The following is a 7,065-nucleotide window of genomic DNA, read 5'->3' as shown; positions in this document are numbered from 1 at the left end:
AAAAAAAAAAAGAAGGGGAAGATAGACCAGTAATTTTCAGAACTTAAGTGGGGGCTGTGTCCACATAGAGTAAAATGGATTCAGTTCCCAAACCTGCCATCTCCCCTCATCCTGGTCTCCCCATTGAGCACCCTATCTAGCTAGTTTCCTTCAGTCCTTCCCTTACCCCTTTGCCTCAGCCTCCTCAGCCTGCCCCCTTCTCTGGTTTTAATGTTTCCCTCTGTAGTTCACATTTGAAATTTAACCCCAGTGCAACAACATTGAGAGTGGGGCTTTAGAGGGTGATGAGGTAACCATGCCAGTGGATGAACAGCCATGGGAGTAGGATAGTTATGTGGGGGTCCCGATTAAAGGTGCTGTTTAGGGATTAGAACACTTCCACTCTTCCCCACTGCTTGGTACAGCAAGAAGGCAGCCAGCAGATACCCATCCTTGGGCATTCAGACTGTAGGAAGAGTCGCTTCCTTATTGTCTTAGTCAGGATTTCTATTCACAAAACATCATGACCAAGAAGCAAGTTGGGGAGAAAAGGGTTTATTCAGCTTACACTTCCACATTGCTGTTCTTCACCAAAGGAAGTCAGGACAAGAACTCACACAGGACAGGAACTCATACAGGGTAGGCAGGAGTGGATGCAGAAGCCATGGAGGAATGCTGCTTACTGGCTTGCTTCCCCCTGGCTTGCTCAGCTTACTTTCTTATAAACCCAAGACTACTAGCCCAGAGATGGCACCACCCACAATGGGTCCTCCCTCCATGATCACTAATTGAGAAAATGCCTTATAGCTGGATCTCATGGAGGCATTTCCTCAAGGGAGGCTCCTTTCTTTGTGTTAACTCTAGCTTGACACAAAACCACCTGTACACTTATAAATTACCTGGTGTGGGTATTATAGCTAGAGAAATGGACTGAGACACCTCTGGACCTGGGGCACTTCACTATTCACAATCTAGCCAAGGTAAGCAGAAAAAGTGTTCTTGGAAGGCTATCATGCAAACACTGAGCTGGCTGAGGAGCTAGAGAAACAGACTTGGAGAATTGACAGGAACAAGGGAAGGGGACAGCAGAAATTGCAGCCAACTTTACCCTGCCAAGAACCTGGGTTGGAAGCAAATTTGGATACTTCAAAGCCAAGAGGATAGCCCCTGTCATATCTGATGTTCAAAGTCAGCTCCCCTGTAGCCCAGCTTTCCTTTTCTTTTTTTAAAATTAAATTAATTTATTTACATCCTAAATGTTGCCCCCTTTCTCCCCTCCCAGAGTTCTTCACCCCTTCCCATTTGTATCTGAGAGGTGTCCTCCCCCAAGTATCCCCCTTCCCTGAGGCATCAAATCTCTACAGGATTAGGCGCTTCCTCACCCACTGAGGCCAGACAAAGCAGTCCTCTGCTACATGTGTGCCAGAGGCCTTGGACCAGTCCATGGATGCTCTTTGGTTGGAGGCTTAGTTTCTGGGAGTTCACGGGGTCCAGGTTAGTTGATACTGTTGTTCTTCTTATGGGGTTGCCATCCCCTTCAGCTCCTTCAGTCCTCCTAACTCTTCCATAGAGGTCCGAGACCTCAGTGTAATGGTTGGCTGTAAGTATCTGCGTCTATCTCAGTCAGCTGCTGGTAGAATCTCCCAGAGGATGGCTCCTGTCTGCAAGCACATCATAGCATTAGTAATAGTGTCAGGGTTTGGTGCCTGCCCATGGAATGGATCCCGGGTTGGGTCAGTCATAGGTTGACCTTTTCTTTAGCCTCTGCTCTATTTTTGTCCCTGCATTTCTTTTAGACAGGAACAATTCTGGGTCAGTAAATTTGTAGGTGGGTTGCTGTCCCATCCCTCCACTGAGGGCCCTGCAATTTTCCTTTACTTTTATAGAATGTGCTTCAATTTATTAATTTACTTAAAGCTATTTAGCCTACCCCTTTTTGAGACAGGGTATCACTGTGTAGCTGCTGGCAGGCCTGGAACCAGCTATGTAGAGCAGATAGATTACTGAGCAATCTTACTGGTCCCTGCTTTATATATATTCATATATGTATATATTGAATAGATGTATTTACGTGTGTATGTATATGTGTGGCCACACCACTAAAGTACTGTTAAATTTTATACCTGGGACCCCCTAACCTTAACTCTGTTAACATATAGGCAGTTCCACTGGCCTGCTTTCAGCGACCTAGCAGTTGTTTAGTTGTTTAGCACACTAGTGTGTGCTACAGACAAAAGGACCTGACAGTCATCTCCGGTCTCTCTCGTACTCTGTCCGTCTTACTCCTGCCCTCTGTCCTTACCCCTCCTTCTCTCTTAACCCCCTCCTTTTCTTTCCGAGTTCATCTTCTCTGTGTGATTTCTCTTTCTCTTCTTTGAGGACTCATTCTTTGAGACCAGTGAACTTGCCCAAGAGCTGCCCCCAATAAACCTTCTTTTACTTTTAATTCAGCTTGAATTGGCTTACTTCATTGGCCAAGAAATCCTATTAAGTACCATTAACTATCTATAGATCTTGTAAACTCCTCCCTTCATCCTATAAATCTTTAACTTCAGGAACTTGAGAGCCCCTGGCAACAACAACAAATTGTTTTTGATCCTTCAATGGGCCTTGTAGGACACAAGCCACAAAATCCCCAAATTACCAGTACTTTTTCTTAGTGAGGTTGGTGGTGGGAGGAGCAGAAGGTGGTCCTTTCTTTGATGAAAGACTGAAGCTTAGGTATAAATAGAAGGAAGATCCAAAGGTATGGACAATAATGGTCTGAAGATATGGAGGCCATTAATGGCCTTTTATTTTTTACTGTTATTGGCATTTCTCTATAATCATGGACTGAAGACACAGCTCCATCAGTAGGATGCTTGCCCCAAATACACAAAGCCCTTGATTTCTCCCCAGCACTGCATAAACAAGGCATAGTTGCGCTTGCCTCGAATTATAGCACTTGGAAGATGCAAGTAGAGCAGTGGCTACTGGGGGAAGACAGCACTAATTGGACTTAATGGATCAGTAAAAAAATAAAAGAGCATGAGGTTGGGAGGGAGATGTTGTGGGGGCTCAGAGGGGATTGGAGTGGGAGGGGCTTGGGTAGGTATGCTCTACATACATATATAAAACTCATCCTGTGTTGCACAGCTAGTTCAAGGCCAGCATGGGATGCAAAAGAGTCTTTCCTAAAACAAACAAACCCCCAAACAACAACAACAACAGCAACAGCAGCAGCAACAACAACAACAGAACACCCAAAACCAAAAAACCATGTTTTGTTATTGTGTTCTGTAATGAGTATTCAGTGGTTTTATAATGGAAGAAAAAACAGAATTCAGAGAGGTTGGTTAATGAGGCTGAGGCTACACCTGTTGTGTATTCACACAGATCATCTTCGTTGGGACTCAGACACAAAAGTCCCTCGGAGGGGAGGCTCAAGCAATGAGTCTTCTTCTTCTTCAGCTGTCCCCTCCCTTGGGAGGCAAAGAGGTCATCTGAACTTGGCAATCACATTGTTCTTTCCACATTAGGGATCGTAGGCAGGACTCAGCCTTGTGTATCTTGCTAGGTGTGTGCTGTGCTCAGGACTGGCTATGCACCTTGCAGAGCTCTGCAAAAGGAAAGCATGGAAACCCATGCCCAAAAGCTACAAAGAATTTCAAGATGGGCTGGAGATGTGCAGTTGGTAGAGTGCTAGCATACCATTTATGAAGTCTTGGGTTCAATCCTCAGTATCACTGGGTGTGGTGGTACATGTCTGATCCCAGCACTCGAGAGGCAGGACAATCATATGTTCAAGATTATCCTTGTGGAGGGGATGGTGGTGGTGGTGGTGGAGGAGGAGGATGAGGAGTGAAGAGGGAGAAACCAGTACAGATGTAATGTATAAAAGAATTAAAAAATTGTTTTTGCTTACATAGGATTTTGGAAGACAACCTAGAACTAAAAACCAAAATCAAAATAAAACAAAAAAAATTCAAAATGTTGGCAATGTACTTGAAACTGAGTGTGGTGCTGAGCCTTGTGTGTGTGCTGGTTTTGGGTAAACCTTGGTGATGCTGGTCTTGGCTTAAACCTTTGTTTATAGGCCATGTGCAAGGAAGGGATGCCAAGGAGGGAACACTTGGCAGGTTTGAGCCTGGGAGAGGAGTTTCCTTATGTCTCAGTGGCTTCTTTCTATCCTAGATCTTACAAGAGTTAGGGGGTTTGTCCTCTATTGGAACCTGTGCAAACATATATGGATTGATTATTTCTGGATTGAAAAGGATGGTGTTATTCTTTAGAGACTTCCATTTATAAGAAAATCCTGATTTGGATTTTCCAGACTTGTGTTGCTTATGTGACATCTGCAGTCAGTGTATTCCCAGGGCATTGCATAGCCTTACTGAAGCACAGGCCAGCACTGTTAGACAGAAATTCCACAGTGGTCTTGGGGATGGCAATAGAGGTTCATAGATGATGAGAGGGACTGGAAGATGGGTTGGTTGATAAAACCCTTGCCTGCACAAGCTTGAGGACTGATTAGGTCCATAGCATCCATTAAACAACCAAGGGAAATGGCTACATGCTGCAGACTGGACTAGGTGGGTCCCTCAACCTGCAGGGAACCAGGGGCTTCGGTGTTCAGGTGAGCAAGGAGTTGGTGGGGTGACAAACAGACACAAACACAAGGGAGTGTTGATCTGAATGTAATTTCGCAAGGCGAGCATCAGATTTAAATTACAGAAGGAGACAAGGAAGTTAAATGATACATTAAGGTCATCCAAGGTACATTGAGGTTACCTGATGCAAAATGACTCTTTACACAAAACAGAGGAATTCATACATAACTGGTTACAGGAACCAGGCAGTGTTTAAAACTGGGATCAAAAGCCCCACCTAAGGTCAGCTTATTCTTAGAAGCCAGGGGCAAGGGCTTCATGCCCTTTTCATAGTTCCAATTCTAGTCTATTGTATAATCTTCCCCTTATGCCATTGTAAATTTCTGTGTATGGGAGTGACTCAGCTATTGTTCTAAGTATTTACTCTAGTTCCTTCTTAGACCACAACCTTCCTTCTTCCTAGGCCATTGTAAATTCCTGTGTATAAGAGTGACTCAGCTGTTGTTCTAAGTATACTTTGTAGACTAGCTCTGAGATTTCTAGCTCTATTCCAGTAAATTGTAATGCCTGATTTCTTTCACTGTCTCTCTGTCAACACTGGAGACTTTTCATCTGAATGATTCTTACAAGAATCAAAGCCCAAGGATGGTTCAATCCTATTTCCTAGTGTTAGCACCAGGATACTCCTAACCATGTGACCATTGACCTGCGTTGCCAGGACAATGACCTTCTATCCCACAATCCACTTGGCTCAGTTCCCACCCTCACTGGTGTGATGTCATTTTCTGTATAAAATATGAAGCCACCCCCCTCTTCTCTCTCTTTCTCCTCTTCTCTACCCTCCTACCTACTTCACCGCTCCCCTATCCCCGCATAATAAACCTCTCCCATGTGGAACACCTTGGCCTGGTCTGCTGCTTGGTTTATCCACTCAAAATATAAAATTGGTGCTGAAACCTGGAATGATTGATTAATGACTGATTAAGCGGGGAAAAAACCAGCAGCCACACCAGCGCCTGGTGTGCCCGAGGGGCACCCAGTGGACGCAGTGGCAGGTACCGAACATGGCATCCACAGTAAGACCCCCACTGCCTTGTTTTGTAGCCAGAGCGTAGCTCCGCTCCAGCGGCTCTGCTCCAGTGGCTCCTTACCAGCAGCTCAGTGGCTTGGCTCGCAACTTCCCCTTCCCTTCTCCGAGCCAGAACTCTTGGTGGCCCCACATTCTAGCACCTAAGTGGTTGCTTGAGAAATGACCCGATCAGGGCTCATGCAAAGGCCAGGGGGGAAGGAGAGCAATTGTCCCCCATTTCCACCACATGACCCGCCGCTGTCCCGGGGCACAGAAATTTTAAACTAAGTCAGCTGTGCCATTCCCACGTGCCTTATAGGCTGGGCTTCCACGTTCCCATTTTACTGGTTTGCTAAAAACTCTCATGCAGACACTGGCATACTATCAGCAGGGCCTGTCAGCGGGGTGTAGCCTCCAGTTCACAGAACAGAGCCTGGCCAGCTCTGCCCAAGGACTAAGAGGCTAGACCCCAGCCGACATAGCAGAGATACCGCCCATGATCTTCCTCTTTCGGAAGCTGCTCTTTCCATATAGGCCCCCAGTGGGTTGGTTGAAATCCATGGCCAGGGTGGAGCACTTCCCACAGTAAGTCCGGGACTTACTGGGTAGCCACTAGAGGTCCTNNTGACGACTTGGGCACTCTAGCCTGGCTGATTTCCTTTTTGGTTTCCTGAGTTGTTCTCAGTACGCCAGTAGAACATACCAGGAACCTCCAGAGCATGGGCAACCACGTATCCTCAGACGTACCCCCAGATACACCTCTGGGTTATCTCCTAGAAAACCTTGAGTCCTTAAAGTTCATGCCTCCTTTTTTTTTTTTTTTTTTTGTCCTCAACAGCTGACACAAGGAGAAATTTTATTTTCCACTCTTTTGGAAGTGTTTGGAATGATTTGGGATGGGCATAAGCATGTGTGTAATGTGGTGATTTGGCAATGGCCAACTCCATCCTGGAGTTCCTCGGGTTACCATCCACAGCCACTTTGACATTTCTGAATCATCTTCTGCCTTCCCAGCTGCCTGCCTAGTAAAAAGCTCAGCAGGTTTTTCTTGCCTAGGCTAGGCTTTAAGTATTCATCTGCCTTCCTGCCGGTGCTTGCTCTCGCTGGCCTGGGAACGGCCTCACGTTGACTTTCATCCATGATTGATAAACCACACACAGCACAACTGAGAGTACCTGAGACAGACTGAAGTCTCTCTTGCAGCTCACTGGATGATGGAGTCTGAAGGCCAGTTAAGAATATCGGAGTGGAAGGTCTCTTGAGTTTCAAGCTGGTCTCTATTCCGTGGTTGATAGGCAAGTTCTTGTCAACATCTGCCTTGGAGAACTTCAGCTTTGCTCTGAACTTTCTCCGCCTTCGTTATATTACCTGGTTTAACCCTTTTCTTTTTTCTCTCCTTCCTTCCTTCCTTCCTTCCTTCCTTCCTTC

This window comes from Mus pahari, chromosome 5 (genome assembly GCF_900095145.1).
Source record: "Mus pahari chromosome 5, PAHARI_EIJ_v1.1, whole genome shotgun sequence".
Taxonomy (NCBI): domain Eukaryota; kingdom Metazoa; phylum Chordata; class Mammalia; order Rodentia; family Muridae; genus Mus; species Mus pahari.
Note: the sequence above shows the minus strand (reverse complement) of the source record.